Source organism: Nerophis ophidion, linkage group LG18 (assembly GCF_033978795.1).
Source record: "Nerophis ophidion isolate RoL-2023_Sa linkage group LG18, RoL_Noph_v1.0, whole genome shotgun sequence".
In the NCBI taxonomy this organism is placed as follows: Eukaryota; Metazoa; Chordata; class Actinopteri; order Syngnathiformes; family Syngnathidae; genus Nerophis; species Nerophis ophidion.
The window spans coordinates 40,341,632-40,358,602 of record NC_084628.1 but is presented as its reverse complement, the minus strand read 5'-3'; the positions used below and the strand labels follow the sequence as shown (position 1 = coordinate 40,358,602).

General features: G+C 36.3%; 1 long non-coding RNA gene across 1 annotated transcript in view; it reads left to right on the top strand.

Annotated features, from left to right (window-relative positions):
- LOC133537398 (uncharacterized) overlaps positions 1-12,222 on the top strand; it is a 93,472-nt gene extending 81,250 nt beyond the window's left edge. The window contains exon 4 of the long non-coding RNA XR_009802692.1: positions 11,477-12,222. This is a non-coding gene — a long non-coding RNA (uncharacterized LOC133537398). The remainder of the gene's footprint in view (positions 1-11,476) is intronic.
- Positions 12,223-16,971: the final 4,749 nt, after the last annotated feature.

Below are 16,971 nucleotides of genomic sequence, written 5' to 3'. Positions count from 1 at the left end.
TATCGAGCGATACACAACACTAACATGATATTTAGTGATACACAACACTAACATGATATTTAGTGATACACAACACTAACATGATATTTAGTGAAACACAACACTAACATGATATTTAGCGATACACAACACTAACATATTTAGTGATACACAACACTAACATGATATTTAGCGATACACAACACTAACATATTTAGTGATACACAACACTAACATGATACTTAGCGATACACAACACTAACATGATATTTAGTGATACACAACACTAACATGGTATTTAGTGACACACAACACTGACATGATATTTAGTGATACACAACACTGACATGATATTTAGTGATACACAACACTAACATGATATTTAGTGATACACAACACTAATATGATATTTAGTGATACACAACACTAACATATTTAGTAATACACAACACTAACATGATATTTAGTGATACACAACACTAACATGATATTTAGTGATACACAACACTAATATGATATTTAGTGATACACAACACTAACATATTTAGTAATACACAACACTAACATGATATTTAGTGATACACAACACTAACATGATATTTAGTGATACACAACACGAACATGATATTTAGAGATACACAACACTAACATGATATTTAGTGATACACAACACTAACATGATATTTAGTGATACACAACACTAACATGATATTTAGTGATACACAACACGAACATGATATTTAGAGATACACAACACGAACATGATATTTAGTGATACACAACACTAACATGATATTTAGAGATACACAACACTAACATGATATTTAGTGATACACAACACTAACATGATATTTAGTGATACACAACACTAACATGATATTTAGCGATACACAACACTAACATGATATTTAGCGATACACAACACTAACATGATATTTAGCGATACACAAGACTAACATGATATTTAGCGATACACAACACTAACATGATATTTAGTGATACACAACACTAACATGATATTTAGTGATACACAATACTAACATGATATTGAGTGATACACAATACTAACATGATATTGAGTGATACACAACACTAACATGATATTTAGTGATACACAAGACTAACATGATATTTAGTGATACACAACACTAACATGATATTTAGTGATACACAACACTACCATGATATTTAGTGATACACAATACTAACATGATATTGAGTGATACACAACACTAACATGATGTTTAGTGATACACAACACTAACATGATATTTAGTGATACACAATACTGACATGATATTTAGTGATACACAACACTAATATGATATTGAGTGATACACAACACTAACATGATATTGAGTGATACACAACACTAATATGATATTGAGTGATACACAACACTAACATGATATTTAGTGATACACAACACTAACATGATATTGAGTGATACACAACACTACAATGATATTTAGTGATACACAACACTAACATGTGATACACAACACTAACATGATATTTAGTGATACACAACACTAACATATTTAGTTATACACAACACTAACATGATATTTAGTGATAAACAACACTAACATATTTAGTGACACACAACACTGACATGATATTTAGTGACACACAACACTAACATGATATTTAGCGATACACAACACTAACATGATATTTAGTGATACACAACACTAACATGATATTTAGTGATACACAACACTAACATAATATTTAGTGATACACAACACCAACATGATATTTAGTGATACACAACACCAACATGATATTTAGTGATACACAACACCAACATGATATTTAGTGATACACAACACTAACATGATATTTAGTGATACACAACACTAACATGATATTTAATGATACACAACACTAACATGATATTGAGTGATACACAACACTAACATGATATTAAGTGATACACAACACTAACATGATATTGAGTGATACACAACACTAACATGATATTGAGTGATACACAACACTAACATGATATTTAGTGATACACAACACTAACATGATATTTAGTGATACACAACACTAACATGATATTGAGTGATACACAACACTAACATGATATTTAGTGATACACAACACTAACATATTTAGTGATACACAACACTAACATGATATTTAGTGATACACAACACTAACATGATATTTAATGATACACAACACTAACATGATATTTAGTGATACACAACACTAACATGATATTTAGCGATACACAACACTAACATGATATTTAGTGATACACAACACTAACATGATATTTAGTGATACACAACACTAACATGATATTTAGTGATACACAACACTAACATGATATTTAGTGATACAACACTAACATGATATTTAGTGATACAACACTAACATGATATTTAGTGATACAACACTAACATGATATTTAGTTATACACAACACTAACATCATGTTTAGTGTTACACAACACTAACATGATATTTAGTGATACAACACTAACATGATATTTAGTTATACACAACACTAACATCATATTTAGTGTTACACAACACTAACATGATATTTAGTGATACAACACTAACATGATATTTAGTTATACACAACACTAACATCATATTTAGTGTTACACAACACTAACATGATATTTAGCGATACACAACACTAACATGATATTTAGCGATACACAACACTAACATGATATTTAGCGATACACAACACTAACATGATATTTAGTGATACACAACACTAACATGATATTTAGTGATACACAACACTAACATGATATTTAGTGATACACAATACTAACATGATATTTAGCGATACACAACACTAACATATTTAGTGATACACAACACTAACATGATATTTAGCGATACACAAAACTAACATGATATCGAGCGATACACAACACTAACATGATAATTAGCGATACACAACACTAACATGATATTTAGCGATACACAACACTAACATGATATTTAGCGATACACAACACTAACATGATATTTAGCGATACACAACACTAACATGATATTTAGCGATACACAACACTAACATGATATTTAGCGATACACAACACTAACATGATACTTAGCGATACACAACACTAACATGATATTTAGTGATACACAACACTAACATGGTATTTAGTGACACACAACACTGACATGATATTTAGTGACACACAACACTAACATGATATTTAGCGATACACAACACTAACATGATATTTAGTGATACACAACACTAACATGATATTTAGTGATACACAACACTAACATGATATTTAGTGATACACAACACTAACATGATATTTAGTGATACACAACACTAACATGATATTTAGTGATACGCAACACTAACATGATATTGAGTGATACACAACACTAACATGATATTTAGTGATACACAACACTAACATGATATTTAGTGAAACACAACACTAACATGATATTTAGTGAAACACAACACTAACATGATATTTAGCGATACACAACACTAACATATTTAGTGATACACAACACTAACATGATATTTAGCGATACACAACACTAACATATTTAGTGATACACAACACTAACATGATATTTAGCGATACACAACACTAACATGATATTTAGTGATACACAACACTAAGATGATATTTAGTGATACACAACACTAACATGATATTTAGCGATACACAACACTAACATGATATTTAGTGATACACAACACTAAAATGATATTTAGCGATACACAACACTAACTTGATATTTAGCGATACACAACACTAACATGATATCGAGCGATACACAACACTAACATGATATTTAGTGATACACAACACTAACATGATATTTAGTGAAACACAACACTAACATGATATTTAGCGATACACAACACTAACATATTTAGTGATACACAACACTAACATGATATTTAGCGATACACAACACTAACATATTTAGTGATACACAACACTAACATGATATTTAGCGATACACAACACTAACATATTTAGTGATACACAACACTAACATGATATTTAGTGATACACAACACTAACATGATATTTAGTGATACACAACACTAACATGATATTTAGCGATACACAACACTAACATGATATTTAGTGATACACAACACTAACATGATATTTAGCGATACACAACACTAACATGATATTTAGCGATACACAACACTAACATGATATCGAGCGATACACAACACTAACATGATATTTAGTGATACACAACACTAACATGATACTTAGCGATACACAACACTAACATGATATTTAGTGATACACAACACTAACATGATATTTAGTGATACACAACACTAACATGATATTTAGCGATACACAACACTAACATGATATTCAGTGACACACAACACTAACATGATATTTAGCGATACACAACACTAACATGATATTTAGCGATACACAACACTAACATGATATTTAGTGATACACAACACTAACATGATATTTAGCGATACACAACACTAACATGATATTTAGCGATACACAACACTAGCATGATATCGAGCGATACACAACACTAACATGATATCGAGCGATACACAACACTAACATGATATTTAGTGATACACAACACTAACATGATACTTAGCGATACACAACACTAACATGATATTTAGTGATACACAACACTAACATGGTATTTAGTGACACACAACACTGACATGGTATTTAGTGACACACAACACTGACATGATATTTAGTGACACACAACACTAACATGATATTCAGTGACACACAACACTAACATGATATTTAGTGATACACAACACTAACATGATATTGAGTGATACACAACACTAACATGATATTCAGTGACACACAACACTAACATGATATTTAGCGATACACAACACTAACATGATATTTAGTGATACACAACACTAACATGATATTTAGTGATACACAACACTAACATGATATTTAGTGATACACAACACTAACATATTTAGTGATACACAACACTAACATATTTAGTGATACACAACACTAACATGATATTTAGTGATACACAACACTAACATGATATTTAGCGATACACAACACTAACATGATATTTAGCGATACACAACACTAACATGATATTTAGCGATACACAACACTAACATGATATTTAGTGATAAAACACTAACATGATATTTAGTGATAAACACTAACATGATATTTAGTGATACAACACTAACATGATATTTAGTGATACAACACTAACATGATATTTAGTGATACAACACTAACATGATATTTAGTTATACACAACACTAACATCATATTTAGTGTTACACAACACTAACATCATATTTAGTGTTACACAACACTAACATGATATTTAGTGATACAACACTAACATGATATTTAGTTATACACAACACTAACATCATATTTAGTGTTACACAACACTAACATGATATTTAGCGATACACAACACTAACATGATATTTAGCGATACACAACACTAACATGATATTTAGCGATACACAACACTAACATGATATTTAGCGATACACAACACTAACATGATATTTAGCGATACACAACACTAACATGATATTTAGCGATACACAACACTAACATGATATTTAGTGATACACAACACTAACATGATATTTAGCGATACACAACACTAACATATTTAGTGATACACAACACTAACATGATATTTAGCGATACACAACACTAACATGATATTTAGCGATACACAACTCTACCATGATACTTAGCGATACACAACACTAACATGATATTTAGCGATACACAACACTAACATGATATTTAGCGATACACAACACTAACATGATATTTAGCGATACACAACACTAACATGATATTTAGCGATACACAACACTAACATGATATTTAGCGATACACAACTCTACCATGATATTTAGCGATACACAACACTAACATGATATTTAGCGATACACAACACTAACATGATATTTAGCGATACACAACTCTACCATGGTACTTAGCGATACACAACACTAACATGATATTTAGCGATACACAACACTAACATGATATTTAGCGATACACAACACTAACATGATATTTAGCGATACACAACACTAACATGATATTTAGCGATACACAACACTAACATGATATTTAGCGATACACAACACTAACGTGATATTTAGCGATACACAACTCTACCATGATATTTAGCGATACACAACACTAACATGATATTTAGCGATACACAACACTAACATGATATTTAGCGATACACAACACTAACATATTTAGTGATACACAACACTAACATATTTAGTGATACACAACCCTAACATGATATCTAGTGATACAAAACACTAACATGATATTTAGTGCTACACAACGCTAACATAATATTTAGTGATACACAACACTAACATGATATTTAGTGATACACAACACTAACATGATATTTAGTGATACAAAACACTAACATGATATTTAGCGATACACAACACTGACATGATATTTAGCGATACACAACACTAACATGATATTTAGCGATACACAACACTAACATGATATTCAGCGATACACAACACTAACATGATATTTCGCGACACACAACACTAACATGATATTTAGTGTTACACAACACTAACATGATATTTAGTGATACACAACACTACACATGATATTTAGTATTACACAACACTAACATAATATTGAGCGATACACAACACTAACATGATATTGAGCGATACACAACACTAACATGATATTTAGCGACACACAACACTAACATGATATTTAGCGACACACAACACTAACATGATATTTAGCGATACACAACACTAACATGATATTTAGCGATACACAACACTAACATGATATTTAGCGATACACAACTCTACCATGATACTTAGCGATACACAACACTAACATGATACTTAGCGATACACAACACTAACATGATATTTAGCGATACACAACACTAACATGATCTTTAGCGATACACAACACTAACATGATATTTAGCGATACACAACTCTACCATGATATTTAGCGATACACAACACTAACATGATATTTAGCGATACACGACACTAACATGATATTTAGCGATACACAACACTAACATATTTAGTGATACACAACACTAACATATTTAGTGATACACAACCCTAACATGATATCTAGTGATACAAAACACTAACATGATATTTAGTGTTACACAACACTAACATAATATTTAGTGATACACAACACTAACATGATATTTAGTGATACACAACACTAACATGATATTTAGTGATACAAAACACTAACATGATATTTAGTGATACACAACACTGACATGATATTTAGCGATACACAACACTAACATGATATTTAGCGATACACAACACTTTAACCCTGTGTGTGAGTGACAGTGTGTGTATGTGTGCGTGTTAACCAATCACAACACAATAAGGTGTGCAGGGAAGACTCCCAGGTCATGAGAAACACTTGCACACCTTTCAGACGCTCGCAAGTTAACCGCCGCCACACACACACACACACACACACACACACTATGTCTCACATCCTCAAATAGATGCATGTGTCTCCCAAAGCAAAGGTCAAAAGGTTTAATCTCACAACTAAAAAAGTGTGATTACAGAAATCAACACTCACACCAGTCAACTTCTTGTGTCTGTGTGTGTGTGTGTGTGTGTGTGTGTGTGTGTGTGTGTGTGTGTGTGTGTGTGTGTGTGTGTGTGTGTGTGTGCCCTGACCTGCACTTGAACCTTCGACCTTGAACCCTGGTGCAGTGGTGTGGTGTGAAGAGAGAGAGAGAGAGAGAGCTGCCACACATAGCAGAAGTGAAACCTGCGGGTGTGTGTGTGTGTGTGATACGTGTGCGCACATACCCACATTGTGTAGTTGTATCTCCATTCCTGCGTCTCTGACGGCCGTCTTGAGTTTTTTCCTCTCAGCGACGCCACAAATGGTCGGCACGTGTTCACCTCGGCACGTAGACCACCTTTGGCACCTTGTTGCGACGACAACACCTTTTGTAACGTTAGCACAAGTGAATGTGACACACTTTTGTTGTTGCATTGTTGTGCTTTTAAATGCACACACACACAAACACACACCAGTGAGAAAAAAAACTGTTTTCTTTATGAGACACACAACTATGTTTTCTGCATGAGACACACAACTATGTTGTCTGCATGAGACACACAACTATGTTGTCTGCATGAGACACACAACTATGTTGTCTGCATGAGACACACAACTATGTCGTCTGCAGTGAGACACACAACTATGTTGTCTGCATGAGACACACAACTATGTTGTCTGCATGAGACACACAACTATGTTGTCTGCATGAGACACACAACTATGTCGTCTGCAGTGAGACACACAACTATGTTGTCTGCATGAGACACACAACTATGTTGTCTGCATGAGACACACAACTATGTCGTCTGCAGTGAGACACACAACTATGTTGTCTGCATGAGACACACAACTATGTTGTCTGCATGAGACACACAACTATGTTGTCTGCATGAGACACACAACTATGTTGTCTGCATTAGACACACAACTATGTTGTCTGCATGAGACACACAACTATGTTGTCTGCATGAGACACACAACTATTTATTCTGCAGTAAGACACACAACTATGTTGTCTGCATGAGAAACACAACTGTTGTCTGCATGAGAAACACAACTATGTTGTCTGCATGAGACACAACTATGTTGTCTGCATTAGACACACAACTATGTTGTCTGCATGAGACACACAACTATGTTGTCTGAATGAGACACAACTATGTTGTGTGCACGAGACACACAACTATTTTGTCTGCAGTAGGACTCACAACTATGTTGTGTGCATGAGACACACAACTATGTTGTGTGCATGAGACACACAACTATGTTGTGTGCATGAGACACACAACTATGTTGTCTGCATGAGACACACAACTATGTTGTCTGCATGAGACACACAACTATGTTGTCTGCATGAGACACACAACTATGTTGTCTGCATGAGACACACAACTATTTTGTCTGCAGTAAGACACACAACTATGTCGTCTGCATGAGACACACAACTATGTTGTCTGCGTGAGACACACAACTATCTTGTCTGCAGTGAGACACACAACCATGTTGTCTGCAGTGAGACACACAACTATGTTGTCTGCATGAGACACACAACTATGTCGTCTGCATGAGACACACAACTATGTCGTCTGCGTGAGAAACACAACTATGTCGTCTGCGTGAGACACACAACTATGTCGTCTGCGTGAGACACACAACTATCTTGTCTGCAGTGAGACACACAACTATGTTGTCTGCAGTGAGACACACAACTATGTTGTCTGCATGAGACACACAACCATGTCGTCTGCATGAGACACACAACTATGTTGATGCCAGCAACACGTCACCAAGAAGTTGGGAAAGGTGGCAATAAGTACTGATAAAGCTGAGGAATGCTCATCAAACACTTATTTGGAACATCCCACAGGTGTGCAGGCTAATTGGGAACAGGTGGGTGCCATGATTGGGTGTAAAAGCAGCTTCCATGAAATGCTAAGTCATTCACAAACAAGGATGGGGTGAGGGTCACCACTTTGTAAGCAAATTGTCGAACAATTTTAGAACAACATTTCTCAACGAGCTATTGCAAGGAATTTAGGGATTTTACCATCTACGGTCCGTAAAATCATGAAAATGTTCAGAGAATCTGGAGAAATCACTGCACGTAAGCGATGATATTAAGGACATTTGATTCCTCGGGCGGTACTGCATGAAAAACCGACATCAGTGTGTAAAGGATATCACCACATGGGCTCAGGAACACTTCATAAAACCACTGTCAGTAACTACAGTTGGTCGCCACATCTGTAAGTGCAAGTTAAAACTCTACTATGCAAAGCCAAACACTTTTTTTTTTTTTTTCAAACACCAAGGAACGCCACTTTGCATCAGTCTGAGATGGACTGATGCAAAGTGGAAAAGTGTTCTGACGAGTTCACATTTCAAATTATATTTGGAAACTGTTGACGTGGTGTCCTTTGGAACAAGGAGGAAAATAACCATCCGGATTGTTATGGAAGCAAAGTTGAAAAGCGAGCATCTGTGATGGTATGGGGGTGTATTAGTGCCCAAGGCATGGGTAACTTACACATCTGTGAAGGCACCATTAATGCTGAAAGGTCCATACAGGTTTTGGAGCAACATATGTTGTCATCCAAGCAACGTTATCATGGACGCCCCTGCTTATTTCAGCAAGACAATGCCAAGCCACGTGTTACAACAGCGTGGCTTTGTAGTAAAAGAGTGCGGGTACTTTCTTGGCTCGCCTGCAGTCCAGACCTGTCTCCTTTAAAAAATGTGTGGTGCATTATGAAGCGTAAAATACGACAGCGGAGACCCCGGACTGTTGAACGACTGAAGCTCTACATAAAACAAGAATGGGAAAGAATTCCACTTTCAAAGCTTCAACAATTAGTTTCCTCAGTTCTCAAACGTTTGAGTGTTCCGTCCATCTATCCATTTTCTACCGCTTATTCCCTTTCGGGGTCGCGGGGGGCGCTGGCGCCTATCTCAGCTACAATTGGGCGGAATGCAGGGTACACCCTGGACAAGTCGCCTGTTGTTAAAAGAAAAGGTGATGTAACACAGTGGTGAACATGCCCTTTCCCAACTACTTTGGCACCTGTTGCAGATATGAAATTCTAAGTTAATTATTATTTGCAAAAAAAAAACAAAGTTTGAGTTTGAACATCAAATATGTTGTCTTTGTAGCATATTCAACTGAATATGGGTTGAAAAGGATTTGCAAATCATTGTATTCTGTTCGGCGTGGCGCAGTGGTAGAGTGGCCGTGCGCAACCCGAGGGTCCCTGGTTCAAATCCCACCTAGTACCAACCTCGTCACGTCCGTTGTGTCCTGAGCAAGACACTTCACCCTTGCTCCTGGTTGGCGCCTTGCATGGCAGCTCCCTCCATCAGTGTGTGAATGTGTGTGTGAATGGGTAAATGTGGAAGTAGTGTCAAAGCGCTTTGAGTACCTTGAAGGGAGAAAAGCGCTATACAAGTACAACCCATTTATTTATTTATTTATATTTACATCCAACACAATTTCCCAACTCATATGGAAACGGGGTCTGTATGTATGTATATGTGTGTATATATATATATATATATATATTTAGCAAGAAAAGATTGAGCATTTTATTAACACATATTTTTCAGGCTTTCGCGGGCCACATAAAAAAAATGTGGCGGGCCGGATTTGGCCCCCAGGCCTTGAGTTTGACACCTGTAGTTGTTCAAACCCTTAATAATTAGAGTGCATTTATTTAATAAGAACACATAATTGATGTCCCAGAGCTTCCTTTTGTAGATGGACACTACAGTTTAACATATGTACTTTAAAAAAAACAAGTAATTATGACGATTATTCCCGTTATTGTAAGAAATAACTGTTTTCTTTCCGCACCATTTGTTCTTTTCAAGGCTTGAGAAGCGATTGAAATGTGACAGAAAGACAAACACAGCGGGGCTCAGAGTGCAGCACAGCTGAGACTTTTTCAAGCCCCTGATGGAGTATCCAGCAAAGTTCTTCTCCGTTTTTCTGCTGCCTTGCCAACAATGCGGCAACAAGACTATTTCCCCGGACGCCACCCCCGGGGGCGGAGGGGTTAACAGGAAATGGTGCGAGGGCAGGCGATGCCAGGGGGGATTGTTGAAGATGAGGAAGAGTTTAGGAAGTGGGCGATGGGGGAAGGAGGAGGAGGACTTGAAGTGTGCAGAGGATGATGGAGGGATGACGGATGCCAGAGTCCAGACCCGCCGTGCAGGAAGTCATCCATTCTGAGAAGTGCTTGTTAGAAGATGGCTATGGTTACTGGAGGACATCACACCAGCTCTTCGTCAGGCGAGCGGACGTGCCTCGTTTTATTTGGACCTTTGGGTTGGGCTAGACATAGGGCCGGGGTCGGCAACCCGCTGGTCCTGCTTTAGTCCTGTCTTAGTGGCTCCCTGGAACTTTTTACAAACATGCATGAAAATGGCAAAAGATGATGGAAAAAAAAAAAAAATTGGGGGGTTTAAAATGTTTTTTGTAGGAGAACAAACATGATACAAACCTGCCTAATTGTTAAAAATCCCAGTGTTTATATTAAACATTGTTAGTTGTGAAGTGAATTATATTTATATAGCGCTTTTTTCTAGTGACTCAAAGCGCTTTACGTAGTGAAACCCAATATCTAAGTTACATTTAAAGCAGTGTGGGTGGCACTGGGAGCAGGTGGGTAAAGTGTCTTGCCCAAGGACACAACGGCAGTGACTTGGATGGCGGAAGCGGGAATCGAACCTGCAACCCTCAGGTTGCTGGTACGGCCACTCTACCAACCGAGCTATATGTTAAGAGTCATTGACCTTTTTAAGGCTCCAAATTATTATATAATCTCAAATATTCCACTTAAAAATTTAATTGGGTGAAAATATTACACATTTTGTGTTTTTTTTTCCATAAAAAGACAGGGTTTTCTTTGACAAAAAGAGCATACAATTTAAATCTTTTGATAACATTATATTGACAGACCTAATGTTGATCTAGAGATTTAAACCTTGAATTATAATAAAAATAATAATACTGAATCAAGACACATTTTTTATATTTTTTTGACCAAAACCCTTTAGGGTCCCCGGGATCAAGCTTGAGTGGAGCCCCAAATGTATATTTTTTGTACATATATTGTATTGGTTTTTAACATAAAATATCAAAATGGCCCCGGCTTGCTTTGATTTTTCAGTTTGGGGCCCTCAGTGGAAAAAGTTTGCACACCCCTGCTGTTGGAGGAGGTGGAACAAGGATTGTTGCTGGATTTTTTTTGTAGGTGCAACAAACCTGCAAAGAAAGATTAGTTGATATCAGATTGCATCATATAACAAAAAAAACGTCTTTTATAAACCTGGATCAACACAAAGTGTCTTGCCCATGATGCGTCATCTATGTTGCTGCTCCTCGATCTTAGCGCTGCTTTCAATACCGTCTATCATGATATTTTATTAGAACGTATCAAAACACGAATTGGTATGTCAGACTTAGCCCTGTCTTGGTTCAACTCTTATCTTACTGATAGGATGCAGTGTGTCTCCCATAACAATGTGACCTCGGACTACGTTAAGGTAACGTGTGGAGTTCCCCAGAGTTCGGTCCTTGGCCCTGCACTCTTCAGCATCTACATGCTGCCGCTAGGTGACATCATACGCAAATACGGTATTAGCTTTCACGGTTATGCTGATGACACCCAACTCTACATGCCCCTAAAGCTGACCAACACGCCGGATTGTAGTCAGCTGGAGGCGTGTCTTAATAAAATTAAACAATGCAACTCAACGCCAAAAAAACGGAAATGCCGATTATCGGTCCTGCTAGACACCGACCTCTATTTAATGATACAACTCTAACATTTGACAACCAAACAATTAAACAAGGCGACATGGTCAAGAATCTGGGTGTTATCTTCGACCCAACTCTCTCCTTTGAGGCACACATTAAAAGCGTTACTAAAACGGCCTTCTTTCATCTCCGTAATATCGCTAAAATTCGCTCCATTTTGTCCACTAAAGACGTTGAGATCATTATCCATGCGTTTGTTACGTCTCGTCTCGATTATTGTAACGTATTATTTTCGGGTCTCCCCATGTCTAGCATTAAAAGATTACAGTTGGTACAAAATGCGGCTGCTAGACTTTTGACAAGAACAAGAAAGTTTGATCACATTACGCCTGTACTGGCTCACCTGCACTGGCTTCCTGTGCACTTAAGATGTGACTTTAAGGTTTTACTAATTACGTATAAAATACTACACGGTCTAGCTCCAGCCTATCTTGCCGATTGTATTGTACCATATGTCCCGGCAAGAAATCTGCCTTCAAAGGACTCCGGCTTATTAGTGATTCCCAAAGCCCAAAAAAAGTCTGCGGGCTATAGAGCATTTTCATTTCGGGCTCCAGTACTCTGGAATGCCCTCCCGGTAAAAGTTCGAGATGCCACCTCAGTAGAAGCATTTAAGTCTCACCTTAAAACCCATTTGTATACTCTAGCCTTTAAATAGACTCCCTTTTTAGACCAGTTGATCTGCCGTTTCTTTTCTTTTTCTCCTATGTCCCACTCTCCCTTGTGGAGGGGGTGTGGTCCGATCCGGTGGCCATGTACTGCTTGCCTGTGTATCGGCTGGGGACATCTCTGCGCTGCTGATCCGCCTCCGCTTGGGATGGTTTCCTGCTGGCTCCGCTGTGAACGGGACTCTCGCTGCTGTGTTGGATCCGCTTTGGACTGGACTCTTGCGACTGTGTTGGATCCATTATGGATTGAACTTTCACAGTATCATGTTAGACCCGCTCGACATCCATTGCTTTCCTCCTCTCCAAGGTTCTCATAGTCATCATTGTCACCGACGTCCCACTGGGTGTGAGTTTTCCTTGCCCTTATGTGGGCCTACCGAGGATGTCGTAGTGGTTTGTGCAGCCCTTTGAGACACTTGTGATTTAGGGCTATATAAGTAAACATTGATTGATTGATTGAAGGACACAACGGCAGTGACTAGGATGGCGGAAGCGGGAATCGAACCTGCAACCCTCAAGTTGCTGGCACGGCCGCTCTACCAACCGTTAGTTTCTCTCAGGGTTATTTGGTGTCGAACCCCAAGATGCAGAGATGGAGGCATGATTTTAATATAAATACTAAGACAAAACCAAAAGGCGCGCACGTGGGCGGAATAACAAACTAAGAGAGCTAGCACTGGAAGCTAGAAAAACAAAAAGGAAATTTAGCACGGAAGCTAGAGGATAACAAACGGGAAAAACCGGAAATAGCTAAAGGCTAACAAAAACAGCTTACCGCTACGACGACCAGGACAAGATTGTAGCACGACAGGTAATAGCTGAAATGATGCCAGACACGACAGGTAGCGAAGACACGAGAGTGACATGAGGCAACGACGATACAAGGATCCAGCTTTGACTGGAAGACAAAGTGGGTACAAATAAGAGCGGGCTGATTGACAACAGGTGTGGCCGGGTGCCAATCAGCCGCGGATGAAGTGACAACAGCACACAGGGAGACAAACAGGAAGTTGAACCAAAATATGAGCACTTGACAGGAACTAAAGACAGGAGATACTAAACACAGAGGAAACAAAGACTAAAAAACTAAAACATAGACAAACTGTCAGGGGAAAGCCTGACAGTTTCAAGTTTATTCACAATAGCATTATAACAATTACATTAGTGGTGAATGTCATCTTTTAAAGATTTTGGTACGTGAAGATGTCCCCCAAGGGGGTCCAAAGGACAGTATTTACATGGAAAGATGAAACATGTTAGCAAGCACAACAACAAAAAACAAAAACAAAACAACAACAACGCTATATGATAAACAACATGCTACAGTGATGAGAGTATTTGGCAAACCCTATGTTGTCCTACTTTTTATTTTATTGTTGTTGTTTTTTTGTATTTTTTTTTTTTTTTTTTGTCCTGTCCAAATTCTCAGGCAAATCATATAGTAGATGCAGTTGCCCGTATCAGCTGTTCAGATTTACTTTACAAAAGAGAAGTGTTGGATACTTCTCTTGTTGCCTTATTTGTATTTGACTTTATTTAATTTTTTTATAAATTTTTTTGGTATTTATCTATTTTTTTTTTTTTTCCTGTCCAGCTTCTCAGGCAAATCCTATATTTGGTGTAGATGCCCGTATCAGCTGTACATATTTACTTTACAAAATAGAAGCGAGGGATTATTCTCTTATTGCCTTATTTGTATTTGACTTTATTTGATTTTTTTATTATTATTTTATTTTTTATTTTTTAACTATAGATATTTTTTGTCCTCTCCAGCTTCACAGGCAAATCCTATAGTAGCAAAAGATAAGTGTGGGATACTTCTCTTTTTGTCTTGTTTGTATTTGACTTCATTTTATTTTTTAATTTATTTTTTTTGTATTTATTTATATATTTTTTGTTCTTTTTTTTGTTTTGTTTTTTTGTTTGTCTTGTCCCGCTTCTCAGGCAAGTCATATAGTAGCAAAAGATAAGTGTGGGATACTTCTCTTGTAGCCTTGATTGTTTTTTACTTTATTTTATTTTATTTTTATTTTTTTGTTGTATTTATTTATTTATTTTATTTTTATTTATTTATTTATTTATTTATTTATTTATTTATTTATTTTTTGTCCTGTCCAGCTTCTCAGGCAAATCATATAGTAGATGTAGATTTACTTTACATTAGAGAAGTGTTGGATACTTCTCTTGTTGCCTTATTTGTATTTGACTTTATTTTATTTTTCTATAATTTTTTGGGGTATTTATTTATTTATTTTTTTTGTCCTGTCCAGCTTCTCAGGCAAATCCTATATTTGGTGTAGATGCCCGTATCAGGCTGTACACATTTACTTTACAAAATAGAAATGAGGGATTATTCTCTTATTGATTTATTGGTATTTGACTTTATTTTACTTTTTCTATATTATTATTTTATTTTTTATTATTTTATCTATAACTATTTTTTGTCCTCTCCAGCTTCACAGGCAAATCCTATAGTAACAAAAGATAAGTGTGGGATATTTCTCTTTTTGTCTTGTTTGTATTTGACTTTATTTTATTTTATTGTATTTATTTATTTTGTATTTATTTATAAATTTTTTGTTCTTTTTTTGTTTTGTTTGTTTGTTTGTCCTGTCCCGCTTCTCAGGCAAGTCATATAGTAGCAAAAGATAAGTGTGGGATACTTCTCTTGTTGCCTTGTTTTTATTTGACTTTATTTTATTTTTTATTTTTTTGTTGTATTTATTTATTTATTTTTTTTGTTTGTTTGTCCTGTCCAGCACGTCAGGCAAATCATATAGTCGACGTAGATGCCCATATCTGCTGTACAGATTTACTTTACAAAATAGAATTGCCTTATTTGACTTTATTTTTATTTTTTAAATCATTTTTTATTT